Source organism: Simochromis diagramma, unplaced genomic scaffold (assembly GCF_900408965.1).
Source record: "Simochromis diagramma unplaced genomic scaffold, fSimDia1.1 OVJJ01000669.1, whole genome shotgun sequence".
In the NCBI taxonomy this organism is placed as follows: domain Eukaryota; kingdom Metazoa; phylum Chordata; class Actinopteri; order Cichliformes; family Cichlidae; genus Simochromis; species Simochromis diagramma.
The window spans coordinates 58,282-84,302 of record NW_024387458.1 but is presented as its reverse complement, the minus strand read 5'-3'; the positions used below and the strand labels follow the sequence as shown (position 1 = coordinate 84,302).

Sequence of the window (26,021 nt, the reverse complement as noted above, 5' to 3'; positions counted from 1 at the left end):
GACTCCAGTTTGTGCATGTAAATGGAGAGTCCTCTCCACACACTGAAGTTAATTATGGAGTTCCACAGGGTTCAGTGCTAGGACCTATTCTGTTTACATTATACATGCTTCCCTTAGGCAGCATCATTAGAAGACATAGCATACATTTACACTGCTATGCAGATGACACCCAGCTCTATCTGTCCATGAAGCCAGATAACACACACCAATGAGTTAAACTGCAGGAATGTCTTAAAGACATAAAGACCTGGATGGCCGCTAACTTTCTGCTTCTTAATTCAGATCAAACTGAGGTTATTGTACTCAGCCCTGAAAAGCTTAGAAATATGGTCTCTAAGCAGATTCTTACTCTGGATGGCATTACCTCGGCCTCCAGTAACACTGTGAGGAACCTTGGAGTCATTGTTGACCAGGACATGTCCTTCAACATATTAAACAAATATATAAGACTGCTTTCTTCCATCTGAAAAACTAGTTCATGCATTTATTACTTCCAGGCTGGACGACTGTAATTCATTATTATCAGGAAGTCCTAAAAACTCCCTGAAGAGTTCAATGGACTGGAGCAAACAGGCTCTATGCACTGATTATGAAAGGGTGGAGTCTGCACATTCTAATGTAAAGTTGTAGTTTCTTAATCTTGGCTTCCTTCACAAAAGACTATCAAAAGAAAACAGGAAGTAACAATGAAAGGGAAAGCCTATATGGAGACAGAGACTTCTGGGGGAACACAGGGGAGGCAGGTCAACCTTAAACTCAATGAATTAAATAGGAACTATAACTTACCACAACAGAAAGCAGATCACAGATGGCAGCAAAACTAAGAAAACGTATAAATTACACTGAGAATATAATCATAAAGGAACCAACCAGGAAATATCTGTTATATTAAGTAATACTCAAAATAACTCGAAACACCAGTGTCATTGTGGCAGTGCTGTGGTCCCTGAACATGAAGGCAGCTCTCTGTTTACCTGGCTCTATCACCCTGGTAACTAATGCTGCACCCATAACTGGGTCCAGAGCAAGTATCTGAGTTTGACTTCAAGTATTTATTTTTGTGCTTGTGGTGATCAGACCATAAGATTAGCTAGCTCTGTTTTCTATTTTCTCTATCACCTATTCTAATGTCTCTGATTAGGGTAGTTGGAGCTTGATCCTGAAGCAGAAAGCCAGAGTTAACACAAAGAAAGCCTGGCTGTGTTGAACTTACTGTATCAGACAGACAGGGTGTGTGTGACCAAATCTCTTCCTCGTTGCACTTTTTCTTTGAAATAAACTTGACTGAGTTGCACAACAGTGAACATGCTGGTATCAAGGTTACATCATGTCAGTTTGATCTGATTTCTTTTCACAGAACAGTTTGAACTGTTTATATTTTGCAGCTTCATTGATCCAAACCAGCTTTCTTTCATTAGGCAGCTTTATCTAGTGTGAACTCATAGTCAGCTTGTAAAGCTTTCCAGCGGTGTGCTCTGTTAGTGTAAGCCCTGTGTGTCTGAATGCTCTCATTTGCTCTTTCTCTGTCTGGTTTATTTAATATTCTGGGATTTTGTGTTTTTTCGTGGTTTTGTCTTTTGTATTTCTAACTCCTTGGTTATCCTTTAATACTTTTATGATTTTCCAGCCCTTAGATTTTGTCTGTGTGCCTCCCTTGTGTTCATTGTCTAGTGTTCCTGGTTTCTATGTTCGTGTTGTTTCCTGTTTTACTTTAGAGTGTCCCACATTCAGTGTTTTGAGGTTTTCTTCCTCTTTGTCTCATCAGGTCTAATAAGGTTCAGCTGAGTCTCCTTCCTGTTGTGAATTTCCATCGTTCCTCTCTGTGTATTTATTGTGTGTGCTTCCCATCATTGGATCTTCTGTTCATCTGTGTTCTCATGTCTCAGCTTCCTCATTCCCGACTTACAGGTTTTGCATTGTTTTTACGTTCCTTTTGGATAGCTTCTCCCAGTTCAGGTTTTGTTAGTGTTTTTCAGTTCCCCTTCGCTTGTTGTGTTGTAGACTTTTCGTACAGCCATAAATAAAGGCTCGCCTTCAGTTAAAACCTTCCCCTGTATCTGTGTCTGCGTTTGGGTCCTCATTCTCTCATCTCCACACGATCTGCCTTCGCAAATCGTGACAATGTCGTTCCATTGATTGGCTTGTTTTGTTCCTGGTGTCCTTCTCTTTGATGTGTACGCTTTATAAATAAAGTTTTATTCCTATAATGATGCTTTATGTTGTTATAAAGTGCAGATGTGGACACTGTTGTGTGTTTCAGTGAGTCTCTTTAAAGCCGTGCTTTGAGCTGCTTTTCATTTACCACCTTTTTGTCACGGTTTGCTGGGGCAAGCCGTGTGGAGTTGGAGAAAGGACCCAAAAGGCGGCGGCTCTGGTGCAGGTGAGTATTTATTTACAGGAGTGGGTACAAACAGCAATGGTGGGTGAACATGAAACCGGACACCTAAACTGGGTACAACTAGCAAAACAAACCAGAAACGAAGATGCAGGGAGGTCCGGGGAAATACATACGGGGAGACGAGGGGAAACAACACAGACGAACCAGCAACTACCATGACAGAAGACACAACTTAAATACACTCAGAGAACACAGGGAGATTACACACAGGTAGGGAACACAGCTGGGAGTGATTAACGTGACGAGACTAGGGAGGCAAACTGAAAACACTCACATAAGACGCAGACCTTCACAATAAAACAGGAAACACATACACGCAATGACATAACACACCAACTTAACACAGACTGGGGGGACACAGAACATAGGAACATGAACCATGAAACAGAAGAGTACAAACACCCAAGGCAACCAAAACCACAGAATACTAATAAACTAACATAAACACGGAGTCGCAGACTCCGGACCATGACACTTTTGTAGTTCCACTGTTTGCTCAGCAGTAGTGATGTGCAATACCACTGATTTCCTTTCTGATCCGATACCAAGTAATATTCAGGGTGGTATCGACGATACTGATCCGATACCAATACTTTGTACAAAAATTTATTCTATTTATTGGATCTCAAGTTATAGCGTCATAATGATTACAGGACATCAGATTTCTTGTTCTTATCACTTAATAATGCAGAGTTCATCACATAGAAATAAAAAAACTGAAGTTGTGGCTATTTGAACACCTTGCCTGCCTGCAGCACTAAAGGACTCAGTAAGAGACGTCTGTCTCGCCCTAGCAGCACCTGTCCCTCTCCTTCTCTTCAGTTCGCCTCAACATAAGCTCTTCATATTCTGTGATATGATTTACTCTGAGGTTTTTGACGAGGTTAGTGATGTTGCCACAACCATACATGCCAACCCTCCCGATTTTTCCGGGAGAATCCTGAATTTCAGTGCCCCTCCCGAAAATCTCCCGGAGCCACCATTCTATCGAATTTCTCCCGATTTTCCACCCAGACAACAAAATTGAAAAACCATGTCTCAGAATTCATAATTCAGCCCAGCCAATTCCAGTTTCCAGATACTTTTAATATTACTCTTATTTCTCTTTCTGGGTCACAAAAAAACTTTTAACATATTTTCAGGCGAGAATGAAGCTGTGTAAACTTCAAATATCTGAGCCGACACATCGTCTTCAAACCCCCGCGGTCTTTCGCTACTCGGGTTAAACATGATATATAAGTCACTTTGATAACTTAAACATGTTATTGTTTGGCTTTTTCAGTGTTTTATTTGTTCGTGAGTAAATCGGTTTGGCTGAGATTAAAGTTATTAGATTAGATTACATTAAATGTAACTTCATTAATCCCTCGGGAGGGTTCCTCCGGAGTTTTCACACAGCTGAATAAACGTCAAACAGAAAACTGATTAAACAAAGTGTGAGACGGTCGAGAGTTTACATCAGTGCCTGGTTATATTTTAGATAGCAAGGAGCAGACGGCCGAGTTTCACTCCACCGAGGGAGCTCATGACGTACTACCCGGCTTTCTTTAGACCGCGAAGGCCGGGTCCTCAGGTGGAAGCAGCCTCTGAATTTGGACACCCCCGCTGTTTCTGGGCCGGCCAATAATAACGGTGACATTTAACGTATTTTATCCGATAAATAAACACTGTAAAATGTATTTATCGACCCCCCACCAGCCCTTTTGAATGTCTCCCTAATTCTGAGGTCTCAAGGTTGGCAAGTGTGGCCACAACACCTCACTTTTTGCCACATGTATCGCAAACCACGTCTCGGCTGTTTGTGGAGGTAAAATACACCCGCAAATTACTCCAATTACGTTCAGCCATTGTTGTGAGTGCGCACCCAGTGGCTGCGAGACATTTATACAGCCGTATTTCGCACATGACTATGAAAGGCGGAAGAGGAAGTAGTTCCTTTGAATGTAGACAATCCGAATGATATAGTTTCTTTCCACTGTGTTCCTGTTACAGTTTTTTACAGCCGCTAGGACACATTTCTCAATACTTAGGTCACTTTTGCAAAACTCTTCACACAATTCTCCTAACTGACCTTCAGCTTGGCAAAGCAGTTCATCTCACATTCAGAATGCACTACAACTACCAAAACACTTCATTCAGGTCTCAAATAAACTCATTCTTCCAGAACACTAGCAAAGGTTGACAGCCGACAAACACACTTTGTCACCCACAAAACAATGACCTAAAAAACACTAACAACATGTAGCATTACACAGTGTTTTCTTGTGTAAAACAAGGACACATCTCTGTTTATAATTTCAATATATGTTACTGGAATGAATCAGACATCATGCAGAATTCGTTAATATTTGTTTATGTATTTTTATTTTTTTGTACTAAGTAATCCCAAAATACAAGAATTTGTATACACACCATCCACTGATACACATACAATAGTAATGCTAATCTACTCGGTCTTCTCCATTTGGCCACAGGTTCTCATCCACATCACATCTTATGTCATCTAGGGCAACACACCTAGGAAAGAATCTTCTGGCATGCCAGAATTGAAGGAGTTGAAAAATTGAAGGAGTAACACCTGTGTAGATGTTCATCTACAATGAGAATCAGCTGTGGCTGGTTAAACTGCATTTTTAGATTTAAAATATGTTTCAATAAAATATTGCTGTTGGATTTTGCTGTCTTTTTAAGTTTTGCATTGAGATTTTTGGCAGTTGTTGTGTCTGAGTGAGAAAATAATTCATGAAATTTGAGAGATGTAGTCATTGAATGCATTTTGTGCCAAAACAATGATAACTGGTCCTCAGTTTAGCCCACATAGACTTCTGTTGTGCTCACTGTGTGAGGAGTTTTGCAAAAGTGACCTAAGTATTGAGAAATGTGTCCTAGCGTCTGTAAAAAACTGTAATGATAAACTACAAATTTACCCTAAATTACTAAAATATCAATATTTTAATGTGAGAATCGATTCTAGAACATAAATGATTGGTATCAGAGGAATCGATATTTCAGGATCGATCCGCACATCACTACTCAGCAGAGGGCGTTGCTCAGCACAGATCACAGTGTTTGCTGCTGCGTTTTTCTCTGATCATGTGTGGAACTCCAGCTTTGTAGATTCAAGCTGACAGATCGTATATACAGCCTGTGGAAAGGCTGGGAGGTTTATTATGAACAGAACTGAAGGTTTCTGTATTTTTCTTTTTTCTTTTAAGAAACACAAAGACACAAACTGCTGCTGCCGCGTCCACACAGAACTCATGAAACATTTTCATTCACTGTATTATGAACATGCAGCATGACTGTAGACAATATAGTAGACACACAGACTTGGATAGATACAGCCACACTGTCACGGCTGGGAAGGCGAGCCGTGTGGTGTGGAGGAAGGAGGACCCAAGATGCAAGCAGTGGATGAAAATGCTAGTGAAGTTTATTTACAAGGTGTAGTGACAAACAAGCAGTGGGGCATGACAAATAACTGAAGACACCTAAACTGGGAGAACTAAAATAACAGACCTGGGAGCATACGACAAAGGGATGAGAGGCTGAGAGGCTGAGAGGCTGCTGACGACGAGCAGGACACCGAGTAACACAGACAAACCGGCAACAGGCAGGAGAACACACAGGGCTTAAATACACACACCAGTAATCAGGGGATGAGAGACAGGAGGGCAACACAGCCGGGAGAAATCAGAGCTGACGGGACAGGGGAAATGTAAACAGAACACACTCACATCAGGCAGAGACCTTCACAATAAAACAGGAAACTCAGACACAGGGAACCAAACAAGACACAGATCTAAACAGACAGCTTCACAAACAGACGGGGTGACACCATAGACAGACAGAGACACAGACGCAGACTCAAAGGCAGACCGAATATAACACATAGAACTCAAACAATAATAATAATCATCATCATAATAAACTAGAAAATGATAATAAACTAAAAGCGCTGGGTCACCGACCCAGGACCATGACACACACAATTTAAAGGAAGATTTTTTTAACCTCAATTCAATTTTATTTATATGGCACCAAATCACAACAACAGGAGCTTCAAGGTGCTTTATATTGTAAGGTAGACCCTACAATAATACATACAGAGAAGAACCCAACAATCATACAGAGCATACAGAGCCAACAGGTCTGTAGATGACGCCATCAACATGGCCCTACACTTCATCCTGCAGCATCTGGACTCCCCAGGAACCTACGCCAGGATCCTGTTTGTGGACTTCAGCTCTGCCTTCAACACCATCCTTCCAGACCATCTCCGAGGCAAGCTTTCCCAGATGAATGTGCCTGATCCCATCTGCCGGTGGATCACTAACTTCCTGACGGACAGGAAGCAGCATGTGAGGCTGGGAAAGAATGTCTCGGACTCCCGGACCATCAGCACCGGCTCCCCTCAGGGCTGTGTTCTTTCTCCTCTGCTCTTCTCCCTGTATACTAACTGCTGCACCTCCACCCACCAGTCTGTCAAGCTAATCAAGTTTGCAGATGACACCACCGTTATTGGGCTCATCTCGGACGGGGATGAGTCTGCCTACAGGAGGGAGGTTGAACGTCTGGTGTCTTGGTGCAGCCACAACAACCTGGTGCTGAATGCCCAGAAGACAGTGGAGATTATTGTGGACTTCAGGAAGCACACAGCCCCACTCCCCCCCATCATCCTGACTGACACCCCCATCACCTCTGTGGACTCATTCCGCTTCCTGGGTACCACCATCACCCAGGACCTGAAGTGGGAGCCCACCATCACCTCCGTCATTAAGAAAGCCCAGCAGAGGATGTACTTCCTGAGGCAGCTGAAGAAATTCAACCTGCCCACACGGACAATGATGCAATTCTACACTGCAATCATCCAGTCCATCCTCACCTCCTCCATCACCGTGTGGTACGCTGGAGCCACTATCAGGGACAAACAGAGACTGCAGCGTGTTGTGCGCTCTGCTGAGAAGGTGATTGGCTGCAGACTCCCATCTCTGCAGGACCTGTACACCTCCAGGACATTGCGGCGTGCAGCTCGGATCTCAGCTGACCCTTCTCACCCTGGACACAGTCTGTTTGACCTGCTACCCTCAGGCAGGAGGCTCCGGTCCATTCGCACCAGAACCTCTCGCCATAAGAACAGTTTCTTCCCCTCTGCTGTTGGACACATGAACAATAAACGTACGACTGTTCCCACCACTAACACATGACCCTACGCTGTGTTCACTGCATCATTCCATGTTTTGGCACTGATCACCACCTGCACTCATGTATATATCTTTCTACGTAGCACTTTTAATTCTTATTCTCATGTATATATCTCATGTATATCTCATGCATATATCTTTCTACGTAGCACTTTTAATTCTTATTCTTACTTTTTTTTTTCATGTCTATTTAAGCGCAATTTACGACAGCATGTTTGCACTGAAGCACCGCAGCAATTTCCTAATGTTGTAAACCTGCTCAACATTTGGCAATAAAACCCATTCTGATTCTGATTCTGATCACGAGCAAGCACTTTGGCGACAGTGGGAAGGAAAAACTCCCTTTAAACAGGAAGAAACCTCCGACAGAACCAGGCTCAGGGAGGGGCGGGGCCATCTGCTGTGATTGGTTGGGGTGAGAGAAGGAAGACAGGATACAGACATGCTGTGGAAGAATTCACTGTGAACTGAACATCTTTTTGTTTTTAATTGTCACTGATAGATGTCACTCTGAGCTACAATTAGTTATTTTTCCCTCATTTTATGACTTAAAAATTGATTAGTTAAATCAAACAATCAGCAGATAAAAATGTCTAAAATCTTAGTTTATAAAAGTGTATTATTTATTTTCTCTATACTATATAGTAATAAGGAGGCAAACTCATTTTCCATATATTTTTTATTGATGTTTGAGGACACATGGATAGCTCTAAATGTATAAATACTATATGATTCCTGCTTTTTACTTTTTTTTATTTATGGTTAACTAACAAGTTTCCTCGTAAAATCACAACTTATGCAGAACAAATTGTTATCAGTCATCAACCTTAAAGTCAAAACTCTAAATAACAATCAAACAATCAATAAAGAGCATATAATATGAACACATCAAATATGTGAAGTCATCTGTAACAATCAGACTAAATTAAAATTCTTCAAATATAAAAGTGGATAATTTCTAAGCAGCTGTTCAGCTGATCAAATACAACACATTGGATAAAATATCAGACACATAATTTTTACATCACTTGGATTCTAATCTCACATCAGCTGGAAGAAAATGCCTGCAAGATTCAATGAAACGTGAATACATTAAAAGCTTTTCAACATTAAATCACAGGAAGAGCAAAAAGAAAGAAACGTTAATACAAACCAGTTATGCTGTGGAAGGCAATTTTTAATTGTCATATTAGAACATCAGCTTAACTGAAGTTGGAAACCTCACTATTATCATAAAAGATAAAATAAAAAAATAAGCAGACATGAGTCCTGCAGTATTACTGAATTCTGGCTGATTATGGAGGAAGAATGCTGGATAAACAGGCTCAGAGAATTTAGTTCTGAAGCTGTGAATGTGACTCAGTTTGTCAGATGAGACACAATAAAAGGACAGAGTGCCTGCAACCCAGTCCAGAAACACTCCCAGTCTGGACAGCCAGTAGGAGGAACAGGGTAATATTTGGACTCATTATTATGTTTTGCACAGAAACTTAGAGGGTTTTCACCTGAACCTTGATCTGGATGGTGAGTAAAACACCACAAAATAGCGTTTTTTCCAAGCCTGCATGCATCATTGTTTCCTTTCTTCTCAAGTTGTTTGTAGCAAACATCTACATCCACGCAAGCTTGAAGAAAAGCTTTGCATTCCACCTCCCAGTAACAGCGGCCAGTCAGTTCCTCTCTGCACAGAATCTGAGGAACCTCACTGAATCTCTCAGGAAGGTCAGGATATGGCTGTTTCTCTCCTCTTGTCACCTCCTTGTCTCCTTCAGACAGAAGGAGTTCACAGTGTGCTGTGTTTGGATCCAGGCTGAGACCACAGGCATCTGATGGAGAAAAAGAGATTCACATTCATGATAATGTGACAGATTTTCACTTTCACGAAAGTGCTTGCTCATAAAGCGTTTGTCTGATTGTTGGGATTTTCTCTGTATTATTTGTATAATCTTTATGTGATATTCTAAGGTCCTTACAATATAAAGAGCCTTAAAGCAACTGTTGTTTTGATTTGGCACAGTGTAAATGAAATAAAATCTAACTTCTTTTAGAAAGGTTTGAGTTACGCCAGTGGACAAGCAGTACGCTCACCTACCAGAAGAACCAAAGAGTAGCAGTTAGCAGTGGCTAGCATAAAATCAGCTAAAGCAACAAGAAATTGCCCTTCTGTCACTGTGAGAAAGCTGAGCTAGGTTAAGTGCTAAGCACTCCCCCGCCATATGCCTGATATAGAGAGTACTCGTAAAACAGTACAGCCTTCCTGACTTCATAACTCCCTACAACACCAGACACAGCTATCGAGCTGGTGGGTAGAAAGAATAAAGTTATGTTGAAACCAAGCACACCATTGTTTTTCTTGTGACATTACCAATAAGTTTGATGTGTCACATGGCCCTCTTCCTATTGAAAAAGCAAAAGTTGTATCCAAGATGGCCGACTTCTAAATGGCCACCATGGTCACCACCCATCTTGAGGAGTTTGCCCCCTCACATATACTAATGTGCCACAAACAGGACTGCTCTTCTACCAAGCCAACCCGTCTCATCTCATTCCACAACATCAGGAACATTAATATGGACATTCTCACTACCAGTTTGGACAATGTTCAGATCAAGGACTTCTATTCCACTCCTGATGATTTGTTGTTATTTTATAATAATTGTCTACACACTGTCCTTGATTCTCTGGCTCCTGTAAAAACCCACTCTGTTTCCTTCGCTCGCTCTGCTCCCTGGTTTACCTCTGACCTCCGAGCTCTGAAGGCCAAAGCTCGGCAGCTAGAGCGTAAATATAAGAAATCTGGTTTAACTGTTTATTCAGAAATCTATAAATACCACCAAGACTCCATCAGTAAGTCCAAACAAAGCTTCTACTCTGGTATTATCAGTTCTTATGAGGGTAATGCAAGGACTCTGCTTTCAGTTCTCAACAAACTAATTCAACCCCCCAACGCTTTACCACCGCACTTCTATTCCTCTGAAACCTGCAACTCCTTGATGCTGTTCTGGACTACGAAAATCAATAACATCCACCAGCAACTCAGATCAAATGTGTCTACGCCCTCTCCAGAACCTTTTCTCCTTTTTGAGCCGTTTTCCACTTTTCATCTTCCTGATTTATCTGATATTTCCGAGTTCATATGTAAATCAAAGCCTGCCACATGTCATCTTGACCCCATGCCCACGGGGCTTGTGAAATCCTGCCTCTCTTCTTTACTCCCACTCATTTCTGCTATCATTCACTCTTCTCTCACCACCGGTATCGTTCCCTCCTTATTGAAGACTGCTCTAGTCACTCCTATACTGAAAAAACCTTCTTTAGATCCTAACAACTTTAACAACCTCCGTCCGATTTCCAATCTACCCTTCATTTCTAAGATACTCGAAAAAGTGGTTGCAGCTCAACTTCATTTACACCTGTTTAATAATAACATCTACGAGAGATTTCAATCTGGTTTTCGCTCATGTCACAGTACAGAAACTGCTTTACTTAAAGTCACTAACGATCTTCTAATCGGAGCTGACTCTGGTCTTCTCACCATTCTCGTCCTTTTAGATCTCAGCTCAGCCTTTGACACCATTTCTCACTCTGTACTTCTAAGCAGACTTTCCACTCTCGGCATCTCTGACACACCCCTCGCCTGGTTTCAATCATATCTCCTCGACCGTTCCCAGTTTATTCAACTAAGGTCATTCCGCTCTCGTCTATTCCCCGTCACCTCTGGTGTACCCCAAGGCTCAGTTTTAGGCCCTCTCCTCTTCATAATATACATCCTCCCTCTAGGTACCATTTTCTGCAAATTTGATCTTCAGTTTCACTGTTTTGCTGATGACACCCAGTTATAGCTCTCCTGCAGACCTGATTCCTCCCTCCCACCTTCTTCCCTTTCAGAATGTCTATCCGAGTTAAAATCCTGGGTTAGCTCTAATTTTCTAAAACTCAATGAGGATAAAACTGAGATCCTCCTTATTGGCACCAAATCCAACCTTTTGAAGGCAAACCATTTCTCACTCACCATCGATAACTCCACAGTTTTCCCTTCTCCTCAGGTTAAGAGCCTTGATGTCATCCTAGACAGTTCACTTTCCCATAAATCTCACATCAATAATCTCACCCGTTCTGCCTACTTCCATCTACGCAGCATTAAGAGATCACGTCCTTCACTTTCCACCCAGTCTACGTCCATTCTTGTCCACAGTCTCGTTACCTCCCATATGACTACTGCAATTCTCTTTTGCATGGTCTTCCCCAAAAATCCCTCCATAAGCTTCAACTGGTTCAGAACTCTGCTGCTCACATTATCACCAGAGCCCCTCCTACCAGCACATCACCTGTTCTTCTGGAACTTCACTGGCTCCCTGTGATAATATTCAAACTTCAATTCAATTCAATTCAATTCAATTCAATTTCTTTATTGTCCCACAAGGGGAAATTAGTTTAGCAGCAGGAGGATAAGAACAAACAGAACAATACTATAAAACAATAATAACAATAATAATGATAGAAAATTCAAGGACAATTATTTGCCATTAAGGAGACAAGACGCAGTAGGGATAAAAGAGACCTGGAGTCTTTTAGTCCTCCTCGGAGGTTCTCTAAAATGGCGGCCGGAAGGCAACAACTCAAACTCACTGTGAAGTGGATGGTTCACACAATTAATAATAGAATGAGCCTTTCTAAGCACAATTCTATTGTAAATGGCCAAAAGTCCATCTTGCCAGCGCCCTGAAATTTTGCTAGCAGTTTTTACCAGAAGTCCCAACCGATTCTTATTCTTCACCGTCAGGTTACCAAACCAGGCAGCGATACAAAAAGACATCACAGATTCGATAAAACTTCTATAAAACAAGGACAACATCTCAGATGAGACGTTAAAAGATCTCATTTTCCTTAAAAAGAACAGTCTTTGTTGAACTTTTTTAGTAGTGGCATCAGCATGAGATTCAAAACACAGTTTATGGTCAAGTACCACACCTAGATACTTATAACTCTCAACGATCCCAATATCGGCAGTTTTAATGATAGTGGGTGATGAGCTATAAGAGGACTTCCTAAAATCAATAATCATGTCTTTAGTTTTTGACACGTTAAGTGAAAGGAAGGACTCATCACACCAATTCACAAAATCATCTACAACCTGAACCTTCTTCTGCTCACCTTCAAGGCCATTCATAACCTTGCTCCTCCTTACCTTTCTGACCTGTTAACCACTACCTGTTCTACCCGCTCACTTCGATCTTCTCCTTCTATCCAGCTTCCTTCTGCCTCAGCACCATGGGAAGCAGAGCTTTCAGCTGCTCTGCTCCCAGGCTGTGGAGCTCTCTACCCCCAGAAATAAGAAACACTGGTTCTCTCCCCCAGTTTAAATCCCAACTCAAAGTCCATCTGTTCAAATCTGCATATTCACTGTGAACCCACTGTTTGTTCATTTTATCTTGTGCTTTTGTTTTATTGTTCTTATTCTGCCATTGTTTTACTATGTGTTTTATCCTATTGTAACGTGTCCTTGGGTGACTTGAAAGGCGCTCATAAATAAAATTTATTAATATTATTATTATTTATTAAGGTGCCAATGGAGACTGCTACTGGTGGCCAAAGACAAAAGAAGAGGAAACGTGGAAGGTGTGTTAGGAGGCAACAAGAGAGAAGGAAAGGGAGGAGTTTGGAGGGGAAAGTAGATACTTTAAATGCAGGGCCGATGACTAGTAAAGGGATGTAAATGTAAAGAAATGGAATACGAGTCATTTTGAAGGAAGAGTATGTGACTATGTACAGTGTGGCTGAAGGGAGTGCCAGCCAGGATCATGAGTTTGAAGCTGGAAATCGAAGTAGGGATGTTGAATGTTGTCATTGTGCATGCCCCACAGGGTGGATGTCAGTTTGAAAAGTGAGAGGAATTATGGTTTAACTTGGATGAAGTGGTAGAGAGTGTCCTCAAGGGGAAGAGAGTGGTGACTGAAAAAGAATTCAATCTGCTGTGAGTGGGAGGGGTGGAGCCCCGCCCCTCCCTGAGGCTGGTTCTGCTGGAGGTTTCTTCCTGTTAAAAGGGAGTTTTTCCTTCCCACTGTCGCCAAAGTGCTGCTCATAGGGGGTCATATGATTGTTGGGTTTATTCTCTTTATGTGTTATTTTAGGGTCTAGCTTACAATATAAAACACCTTGAGGCGACTATTGTTGTGATTTGGCGCAGTATAAATAAAATTGAATTGAATTGAATTAGATACTTAAACTCCTCCACTTGGAGCTGGAACTTGTCCCTGACCTGGAGTTGCTTCATGTCTCATTCAGTTGGAGCTATTTTAAAACTTTACCAACTTTATTACTTAGGAATACTTTTCCTTACTTTTGCTCTTTATAACTCTGTCAGATTAATTGTTCTTGACGTACATTATTTTTCTGCATCAAGTAGATTGGTTTTTACAGTTTGATTTTGGAACCCCTGAAAACTCTTTCGACATGCATGAAAAGGTTTTTACTCAAAGACAAATTTCACAGAAATGAGAGAAGTTTAAGATATTTTAAGAAGTTAAGATTTTAATTATTTTAAAAAGGCATATATTTAAGGACAGTTTATGGACAATATCAATAGCAGAAACCAGTCTGACTTGAAATATTTTTCTGTACATAATTACTGTTTTAGCAGCCACCTGAGAAAAATGTGACCCTATATATTAAAATAATCAGCAATTTCATGTTAAAAATTTTACACTATGAACCTGGAAGAATATTATTTTGTAAGTACTTACACCACATCAGATCTCTCCTATCCATTTCATTTTCCACATCACTGATATACGCCCTGAGAAATTCTCAGTGATCAGGAAGTTCTTCCTGTAGTGGTAGATACTTCCTCCCTTGTAATTATCATTTGAAATGGCTGCTACTAGTAAACGGAAACTGTTGTTGTTCTTCAGAGCTTTGGCAAGGTCATGGACAACTTCAGCCTTTTCTGTCATCTGCTTTATCGCTTCATCTGAGCGGTACCATTGGTCCTGGGTAGGTGGAGTGTTACCATCAGTACCTTCCAGTTTCTTTTTCTCCAAGGATTCAGACATGTTCTGCAGATATGGGTCAGTGGATTTCAGGGAGGTGAAAACAAAGCAAAGAACTTCCTCTACTCCTGGTTTAAACACCTCTCTGTCCAGCTCAGACTGATCTGAGATTATCTTTGTTCCCTCCATCATGTCTACAAAGTACCTGATGATGGTGACTTCTCTCTCTTCATCTTTGATCCACTTGGTTAATCTCTCCTGACTGAACAGTGACTTGTCTCTGTCATAAAACACTTTCACTAATTCCTGCTCATCTTCCTCACCTGCCCTGATGGAGGGAAGTTTCTCAGCCATTGTTTCCTGGAGTGAAGATCTGAAATACTGACAGAGCTTCTTGAATCTGCTCAACTTTTCTTGTATCTGTGGAAAGCTTCTCACCACTCTGTCCTCCAGCAGATCATTGCATCTTATGTCAAGGTTATGAAGCTCCTGTAAGGTATCTTCAGCCTTAGTAATAAATCCATTGCTTATCATGTAAGCAGCTTTTGGATGGAATTTCTTCAGAGGCATCAGTGTGACCTTCAGTGGAACACAGTTTTCTCTGTTTTCTCCCAGTAGTTTTGGAAGTTGGATGTATGTCTTCACTGCATCTTCAAATGTTGCAGGGTTGCTTTCAAGGATGAAGTCTCCATAGAACTTGCAGGTGAATTTATCAGTCACAGCTTTTTCTTCATCACTCAGCTTGATGTCAACTTTCCCCTCAACATTAAATGAGGTGATCTTTTTTATTAGGATAGCTTGTATGCTATCCTGGATTATCTGAATGCTGCTATCATCTAACTTCTCACTGTCAAACACAAAGAAAGCATTTGCTCCATAAAGGATTCCTGTGACTACATGTGTCGCCAAACGTTTCACATTTTTTGCTTCTTGAGAGTTTTTGGTTTCATCAGGAGTCAACATCAGCTGTTTGAATTTAGTGGTAGCTTTGTAATGAAGTGTGACTCGACACTGATGATGTGATTTCTTCCTATCATTCAGATACTTGGCTGATCCTTCAACTTCAATGAGCCCACCCAGGAAACTGGCCTTCAGAGAACCATTAACATCCAGCAGTGCCGACTTTTTTTCAATGGAATCCGTTAAATTGATGTGAAATTCACTGCTGTGCTGATTATGCTCCACTGGCTTCTTCTGCAGAGTTTTATTATTCCACAGTGTGACACCTTTAAGACACGAAATCCACAAAATGGAAAAAAAAATTCTTTAGAAAGTTTAGAAACGAAATAGATTAAAATTGTATTTGAAATGTACTAAAAAAGGTAAAACTTAATTTCAAAACAGTTTTAGTGAAACTGTAACACTCATAAAGCTCTAGAGAGTTAGAAATCTCATGGTTTTTACTCTGCAAAAAACATGCTTCAAAGTTTTTATTCTGTTAATGGTTTTTTTTGAGACAGAATCTATTCTGTTCTTTCAGAGATTTCCAAATGAATTAATCTTAAGGTTGTCTGTTCTTTAAAGGGTTTTTTTTGCTCCTTTTGTTACTCACCCTTTTCATTTAAACTATTATTTTCTTCATACAGTATTTTCATTAAATGGTCATTAATATTTCATTGCTGCTATGATAAATATTTCTTTGATGCATCTACTTACCCTATAAGTAGATAGGTCATTTAAGAAACAAATTAGTGTGGGTTTTTGCTGGCCATACGGCTGATTGCTTGAACAACAAATCACATTTTACCTGGGATGAGTTTCCCTCTCCGTGCATCATAGAGCATCCCTAAACTGAAAGGTTGACCCAGAGCAGCCACCTCCAAAACAGATGATGCTCCTACATGAATAAAAACATGTGGTCATAAATACAATGTGACCACTCAGCTTCTTTCATGTGATCAAACATGTGATCAACCCCACTTTGAACACAGTCTGTATATAAAATGTGGATGTGAAATTATGTTGTTTGTAGGCTTTTGTTTGTAGGCCTTTAACCCTCTAAAGCCTAACCTATCACTAATGTCTGTTTTGTGATGTTCGCTGGGTGCCCCGCCTGGGGGACTCTGTTGTCCTACTGGGAGACTTCAGTGCTCAAGTGGGCAATGGCAGTGAGACCTGGATGGGTATGATGGGGAGGAACGGCCTCCTGGATCTGAACCGAGCAATGTTTTGTCATTAAACTTCTGTGCAAACCACAGTTTGACCATAAAGAACACCATGTTCGAACATAAGAGTGTCCATAAGTGCACGTGGCCCCAGGACACACTAGGCTGCAGCTTGATGATCAATTTTGTAATCGTATCACCAGACCCAAGGCCATATGTTTTGGACACTCGGGTAAAGAGATGGGCTAAGCTGTCAACTGATCACCACCTGGTGAAACCATGGGTCAGTTCTCTGTACTCCCTGTCGTCCCCATCAGTGATGAGGCCGACTATTGGCAAGTGGTCAGAGAACTCCTGCAGGAAGCACTGGGTGGAGTTGTGGGAGAAGTCTGCCGTGTAGATGGTGAAGAGGAACGGTGCCAGAACCGTTCCCTTTTGCAGACAACCCTGTCCAACACACAGCCCTGAATTCTCACACACTGTGGTTGGTCAGTGAGGTAGTCCAGAATCCAGGTAGTGAGGTGATGGTCCACTCCTGAGTTCTCCAGCTTGTCCTTCAGAACTGAGGGAAGAATGGTGTTAAAGGCACTGGAGAAATCAAAGAACATGATCCTCACAGTGCTCCCAGCGGTCTCCAGGTGAGCGAGGGAATGAAGTAGGAGGTGAATGACGGCATCATCCGCTCCAATTACAGGCTGGTAGGCCAACTGAAGTGGGTCCAGTGATGAGCTCACCAGGTCCGAAACTTAGCCAGGACCAGCCGCTCCAGGGTTTTCATCAGGTGGGATGTCAGAGCCACTGGCCTGTAGCTGTTGAAGTCCTTAGGGGGTGAAGTCTTTGGCACTGGTACAACACAGGAGGTTTTCCAGAGCTGTGGGACTCTCTCCAGCCTCAGGCTCAGGTTGAAGAGGTGCTCCATCACCCCACACAGTTCTGCACAGAACCTGAAGACCCTTGTGCTGATGCCATCTGGACCCGCTGCCTTCTTGGCAGCCTCCTAACCTGTGTGTTTGAGAGAGTCAGGCTGGAGCCTTGTGTTGAGTGTGTATTGGATGCTGTTGTTGGGGGTGGGGAGGAGTGAGCAGGGTGGGTAGAGGAGGTGTGAAGGGTCTGAGGTGTCAGAGGTGGAGCAGCAGCAGTGGGGGTGGTTAAGTCTGCAGCCCATATTGGAGACTGTCTCATATATGAATCAAATCTGTTGAAGAAATGATTCAGTTCATTTGCCCACCTCACATCCCTCCCAGGCAGAGAGTTCTGATGTTTGTGGCCTGAGATGGTTCTGAGGCCTCTCCAGACTTCACCAACGTTGTTTTGCTGAAGCTGGTTCTCCATCTTCTGCCTGTAGCTGTCCTTCCCTTTCCTTATCAGTCCCCTCAGCTCTCTCTGCACCCTTTTCAACTCCTCCTTGTCTCTGGATTTGAAGGCCCCCCTCTTCTGCTTGAGGACGCTTTAATTTCTGGGGTAATCCACAGTTTGTTGTTGGAGAAACTCCGCACAGTCCTGGTGGGTGCAGTGTTATCCACACAGAAGTTAATATAGTCCGTATTGCAGGTCACAAGGCTGTCGATGTCCTGTCCGTGGTCAACACAGATCACCTCCCACACAGTCGACTCAAAACAATCCTTAAGAGCCTCCTCGCTTTCCTCTGATCATCTCTGCACTGTGCGGTCGGCTGGTGGCTCCCTGCGCACTAAGGGCTCATAACCAGGGACAAGGTGCACCAGGTTGTGATCAGATCTCCGCAGCGGAGGGAGAAGTGATGAGCTGTATGCCTCTTCTGCATTGGTGTACAGTAAATCCAGAGGTTTATTGTCTGTGGTTGGGCAGGTCACATACTGGGTGAAGGTGAGCAGTGTGGAGTCCAGTGAGACATGATTAAAGTCCCATGATGTTAGGAGAAGGGCTCTCGGAGATTGCGTTTGCAGTCTGCTGACCACAGAGTGGAGAGAGTAACATGCTGAATCCGCGTTGGCTGAGGGGGGGGGGGAAGTACGCCGGGGGGTAGTACGGACGCATGCTAACAGCTAACAGTTCAATGTCTCTGCTACAGAGTTTCTCTTTCACAGTGATGTGTCTGGGGTTACACCCTCTGTCATTCACAAACACTGCCAATCCCCCTCCTTTCCTCTTCCTGCTTTCTCTCGTCCTGTCCGCCCGTAGCAGCTGGAATCCAGGTACAATCACGCTTGTGTCCATAGTTAGCGATGTTAGCCAGGACTCCGTTAGCATGATGCTACATTACCGGTATTCCCTCTGTGACCAGGTTAGCAACGTGAGCTCATCCATCTTATTGGGCAGCGATCTTACATTTCCAGTGATTGCAGAAGGGAGAGATGGTCTATAATGCTTCCTTCTTGGGCGAAGGCGCTCCCTCCCAGCACGACACCCACGTCTTTTCCTCCTCAGCTCGCTGGGAATGTCGTGCCTGTCCGCCGGCAGCTCCGCTGCGGGACGCAGCGCTAACAGCTGATCCCTACTGTAAACAAAGGATCCATGTGCTGGGTTCCCAGACATGGGTGAAAAGGTGGAAAAAAATGGAGAAAGACAACCAAGACTAGCACAAAACGGTACTCCATGATTGCAGAATCTAATTGCTAAAACTTTAGTTACAAAAAATTATGAGAAAAATAACGAGGAGATAAGAAAGAAGCTCAGAATGAGCTGAGCTGCTGTAACAGGCTGCCACGCACGGGGAGCACTGGAAGTAAGTGCTTATATTTCCCCCTTTTTTCCCTAGTCTGTTTGCTCATGCAAAATGAAATGTGATTAATATAGAATAAAAATGAATGATATTTAATTGTGATGAATCAAAATTAATCCACTGTAACCCTGTGACAAATCTGATTAAACATTTTAATTGTTTGACAGCACTAATAATATATTATATATTAGTGTATACTTACCTATTAGTATATAGGTTTTTTAAAAAGTTGTATTTCACAGGAGAGAACCTGTGTTAGAAGATTGAAGAAAACTATTCAAATTATCTTTGAATTTAAGCATAAATTCTTTGTGTTTATTCTGCATTTAGTTCATTATATTGCATAAATGTCTGTTAGAAGCTTAAATATGAAGTTGAAAAAATCATTGTTATTGTAACCAGGCTATTGATCAAGTAATTTCTATTAATCACGATTAATTACAGAAAATTTTGAGATTAATTTTTTTTAAATTTTATCTATTGACAGCACTGAGAATAATATATACTAATAATATATACTATATATACACAGAGAAGCTGGAACTGATTCAGCTCCTAACTGACCAGATCAGTATCCCAAACGTTTAACTGAATTGAGGCTATACTCTGAGGAATAATTGTTCCTTTAACTGTATATAAAATACATAACAGGACGTCAGGTCAGGGGAAAGCTGTCTTCATCCCCACCCTCCAAGATTAAGTATCAAACCCCAGAAACAGGTCGTACATTAAAGAAACATACACCCTCGATGACCGACTATCAAGACTACGTGAAGTACCCTCTGGGAGTCTACTAGAAAAGGTGTTTGCACCATCATGGACAATCCCTACTCCAGTCATCAAGAAACCAACCAATTGATCTACAAGGAGCAGTGCCCTCCATAAAAAAGGAGACTAGAGGCAAAGACCAATGCAGCAGGAAAGTTTCTGGAGAACTATTGGAACTGCAGAAAGGTGTGATGAAAAAAGGGTGCCTACACTACTACAAGTTGCGTGTACCTGACCAAACAAAGTTACACCCTTGGTCAGCCACTTGAAGTGGTATACCAGAGAGACAGAAGGCAGGAAAATAGATCAGCTGTTTTCCATTCAACCATGGAAGGTGTACTCTGTGATAGGAGAACAATAACAGAAAAGCCCCAACAAGGCTGGAGATGGAACAATACTGGAAGACCATATGGGAGAGGTATGCAACACACAACAACAGTGGCTAGTGGATCTAAGAGCAGACCATAATAACCTCCCTGAACAGGATCCACTAACTGTCACAGTGGCAGACATCCAAGAAAGGGAATCAAACATGAACAGTTGGACACTTGAGATTGTAAGACCAGGCTGACTAACCTGTTCACCATCTGGACTGACTACAAGAAAGCCTATGATCAATGCCTCACACATGGATCCTGGAATGCCTCAGACTGTACAAGCTCAATGGGACCCTAAGAGCCTTCATCAGGAACTCAGTGGGGATGTGGTGAACAACACTAGAGGACAACTTCAAGCCAATTCTGCAAGTTGCCATCACAAGTGGAAATTATCCAGGAGACGCTCTGTCCTCACTGCTGTTTTGCATAGGTCTGAATCATTTAAGCCAGATCATCAACAAGACTGACAACTAATACTGACTAAAGAATGGACCTAACATCAGCCACCTCCACTACATGGATGAGGATTGCACTGAATGCTAGGAGTGAAAGGGCGAGGAGTAAGCTGAGAATGTACGCTAAGTGATAGAAAGGAGGTTGAGGACTAGTGAGTGTCAGAACCACTTTCCAGCATGCAACAACAAAGAGGGACAGAAAAGCAGTCAGTTTGCCTCACGCAGGGCAACACATCTCCGTCGCATAGAGTTGATCAGGTTGTTGACCGTGGCCTGTGGAATGTTGGTCCACTCCTCTTCAATAGTTGTGTGAAGTTGCTGAATATTGGCAGGAACTGGAACACCCATCCAGAGCATCCCAAACATGCTCATTGGGTGATATGTCTGGTGAGTATGCTGGCCATGCAAGAACTGGGATGTTTTCAGCTTCCAGGAATTGCCTACAGATCCTTGCAATATGGAGCCGTGCGTTATCATGCTGCAACATGAGGTGATGGTCGTGCATGAATGGCTTAACAATGGGCCTCAGGATCTTGTCACGGTACGGTAAAATGCCATCAAGAAAATACACCTGTGTTTGTTGTCCATAGCATACGCCTGCTCATGCCAGAATCCCACCGCCACCATGGGCCACTCGATCCACAACGCTGACATCAGCAAACCACTCACGCACACGACGCCACACACGCTGTCTGCTATCTGCCCTAAACAGTGAAAACCGGGACTCATCTGTGAACAGAATGCCTCTCCAACGTGCCAAATCGATGTGAGTGTTTGCCCACTCAAGTCGGTTACGATGACGACCCTGATGAGGACGACGAGCATGCAGATGAGCTTCCCTGAGACGGTTTTCTGACAGTTTGTGCAGAAATTCTTTGGTTATGCAAACCGATTGTTGCTGCAGCTGTCCGGGTGGCTGATACATATCTCCATTCTGAATTTTCACAACAGGCTCATTACTTTTGGTTTAATGCATTTGAGGGAAATTGTTAGTCACTCAACATATTCATATTCATATTCAAATTCTAGACATCAAATCAATTTAAACCTAAATGGCAGGAAAAATAACACATAAAACAAAATCCTGATTGTCTATCCATTTCCAGGGTTTATAACACACAATGAGATTTAAGAAGCAAAAAACAAAACATAACAACAAAGAACAAAAAAAACAATTTATACAGCATTTATAGTGCAATAATCAGGGATTAAATGGGCAAAAACTGTAATTTTTGAGCAGATGCCCATAACTTGTACAATATTTCAGCATAAAGCTAGTGCTACAGAAGAGAAGCAAGCATAAAGGAAGTAAATTATTTCAAAGTTACAGATAATTTTAAATTCAACAAACATTTCAAAACATTTCTCAACAAATATCAGCAAACAATCTGTTCAAAACAAAACAATTTGTGTTCAGATTGCTGCACTGTGTGTCTGCTAGCTAAACGAACAGCTAGTGTGTTTCACAGGGAGAAAAAAGAATGAGAGAGAACTTCGCAGATGGAGAAAGATAAGAAAGACAGAACAGAGAAATGTTATATTTCAAAGTTAAGGACTGCAAAGTGACATTTGATAAACCCCAAATTTAAAGCTTAAATATTAGGTCCTCATTCTTTTTAGAGTTTGTCAGACACTGGATCTGTACAAGACGTGAAGTTATTTTTTTCATATTGTGATACATCAGAGATTGAACTATATTAACTTGCATGTTCTTCAAATGTTGTATAGAAAGGGAGCTTATGGCATGTTGCACCAGTACGTATGGAGTACTGGACTGGTGCTGAGCAGCTGTGGGGCTCATGGTCAGTGTTAGGTTACATAAAGGGTATCAGACATGGAAATGAACCATGACAGCCAAAGATAATTAGGTTTGGAGGCAGTCAGTGGCCTACAACGCAATGACCTTTTTTCTTTAAAAAAGAAGAAGTGTTTTTTTTCTCTGCTTGTGTTTTACAAAAAGGATGTTTAAGTTTTGTCAGTTCATTCAGTTTTTAAAAATGATGTTTATATTTCATTGTATTATTATTTTATTATAAATAAAACATGAGGTTTAGTTAGCTTTAAAAAAAATAGCTGGTGGAAATGTCCCTGAAAAAACTTCTTTTAACTTTGAGTACATTTCAGAGTCTGTATGTCTTTTACCATTACTTGAGTAAAAAATGATAAATCAGTACTGAAACTTTTAACATAATATTTTTTAAATGTCTTTACTTTCGGCACCTTGGGAGAATTTCATCTTCCACAATTGGCACTTACAGGGCAATTTATCACATAAAACATCAGTGTCGTGTATATATATCATAAATAATATTTTAATATTTGTCATCTGTCATATGTTAAAGAGACAATGTAAGTAATATTTAAATGTAATGAGAGTGGAATATATTCACTTTTTTGTAATCCAATTATGCATGTCTTGGTTACATTAAATATATTACAATCAACCAGGCCTACATTTAAATTCAGTTTCAGCTACAGTTTATATTTATTTAGGACTCAGTCACAATTATCAAAAAGCACTTTATATTGTAAAGTAAATTTTTAATATAATTTAAATTATTAAGTTTTAGACTCACCTTTTCCTCTGCTTGGATTCTGTGTCTCACCCATGTCTGACAGAGATCCTGAGATGGAGATCCTGGTTTGGGTCCCATTTGAACCTCTCGCTTGTTACTTTTTCTTTCACTTACTGGTTTTGTTTACGTACAAAAAAGGGTTCTGAGTAACCCTGTACAATGTAAAAGTTGGGAATGGCTGACTCATCTCCCAACACCAAATAACCTTCCCCTAAATCACATCTTCTGTTACCGAGCCTCTCCAATGGGAATAATAATGGCCTGCTCTAAAGCCTTAGCTCATTACTGCAGTGCATGAGCCATTCATTTCTTTGTGTAATCACAACTGTAGCTGAAACACTTGTACTTGAAAAACTTTGTAGCCTTGAACAAGTCATTTTGGACTGTGGTGACTGGAGGTCTAAACCACATTAAAGTTTCATGTTGAATTGAAATGGTGCAAACTGGCTTCCACTTTTGAGTAAGCTGCCAACGTGGTAGAAACTGAAATTCAGGAAAACACAGACATGATTCATTTCCCTGTTTGCCAGCCACTGTGAAAGGTTGTTGCACATATCCTGTTAACAGATTAATTGTTCCAATTTAAAACTGAAGCATTACTTAATGGTACAACGTTTTTAACAGTCTTATAGGAATGGGATCCAATTGATGAAAGACAGAAATTATTATGTAGTATGGTTTAATTTTTGGTCAGCTCTCTTAATACTACGCTTCAGAGTACTCTAGCTTTGTTAAAGTAGTGAGTTTGCTGAGAAAATTTACTTTAAATTGGGCTGGCAGTTCTGGCAAAAAATTAAGCCGTAACCCATGCTTGTTTTGTCAAAGAGTTTGAGCGGTTTTTTGGCCAGCCCACAATTTCAGATGATTTTTCAGGTTGACTTGTCACACTAAAAAAGTGATCAGCAATGCTGCTTTACCAGGTGTAACAATTAAGTTAATTAAGTAACATCCAGGCATCCATGAAAACACAATTTATTACATTTAAGGGAGTTACAAGTTAGCAGGAAGTTAGCTCGCTAGTTTCTACCTAAAGATAATATACCATATATATATATATATATATATATATATATATACATATATAATATAGCATGTTCTGACTGAGAGGTTTCTGAAAAAATTAAAACGTACAGCTCTGCAATCACTTCCAACATAAATGAAGACAGAAAACTAAACAGCAGTGACGTTTGTAGGGTTACTGTAGTTGGGTTATGTTAGCATAGCATAGCATAAACACAGTGAAGCTGGAGGATGAACGCTAACTTTTTTCCACTCGATAAAAGTTAACGTGAGGGTTCCTGATGGTTAGAGACAAATGCAATCGCATGGCAGGATGCTGTAAACGGACCAAACTTAGTCATTAATATACTGCAACAACATGGGAATAGAGCAGCTACAAGACGCTTTCAACATTAATGAATCAATGGTACAGAAGTGGAGGAAGCAAGAAGAATGAGTTGAGTAAAGTTTGACTTGAATGACTGTTTTGTTTGGCATCATACGCCTTGTAATCCGGTGCTCCTTATGGTCCAAAAAATACGGTATATAAGGAGAACAAAAACTCTCTCAACTCGGATCTTTGAGAGAAAACTATTTAAACAAACTAACACTCTACAATACTAAGTAAAAGACAAAAAAGTAGTAAAAAAGTTTAAAGTATGGTTGATGCAAGTGCACGTTTTTCCACCAATGTTATTCCTGTTTGTGCTTTAAATGGAAGAGTAGTAGAGTGAGTAGTCACTCAATCTTAACCTCCTAAGACCCGAACTCTTCCACTGCATGCAATTTTTATATCTCCTTGATATTTGGGCTGATTGGGACCTGAAGAATGTAAAAACAAAGAATTACCAGATTTTTTTTTTTACCTAATTTTTATTTCTAAGAAAAATGAGCTCCACATATGAGGATATTTGTTTAAATTTAGATAGAACAGTAGCAGTATAACATCCTCGTAAGTGGATATCAGGCCCTTGTAAAGCAAAATTGAGTATTTTGGTCTAAATAACCCAAAATGTGATGTCCACATATGTGGATGCCAGGTCCTAGGAGGTTAAGGCTGGTCAATTGATCCTTGGCTCCTCTATACTGCATGCCAAACTGTGCCCCGAGTTTCCCTTAATGCATCCATTGAAGTCTGGATGTTGGAAAGCGCTTAGCATGGCTTAAAGTGCTGTATAAATGTATGTTTGATTCGATGAATGAGACATGAGAAAGTGCTTTGATTCCTCAACACCAGTCTAGTCTCTAGGAACAGCCAAGCTTGTCATACAGCAAACCACATATGGAAAGCTTTCTGATATGCTTTAGGAGCTGAAGTGAGTCTGTCGTATAGCTACCATCCTAAAGATAACAGACAAACAGACTACTGGCCTTTAAACATTTGAATCCTCTTTCAGTTACTGATTCCCGATTTCAAGGAATCAGTGGTGGCTGAATCCTGACTTATCT

At 41.2% G+C, this 26,021-nt stretch overlaps 1 pseudogene; it reads right to left on the bottom strand.

The window, feature by feature from the left end:
• LOC120723004 overlaps positions 1-23,828 on the bottom strand; it is a 44,799-nt pseudogene extending 20,971 nt beyond the window's left edge.
• Positions 23,829-26,021: the final 2,193 nt, after the last annotated feature.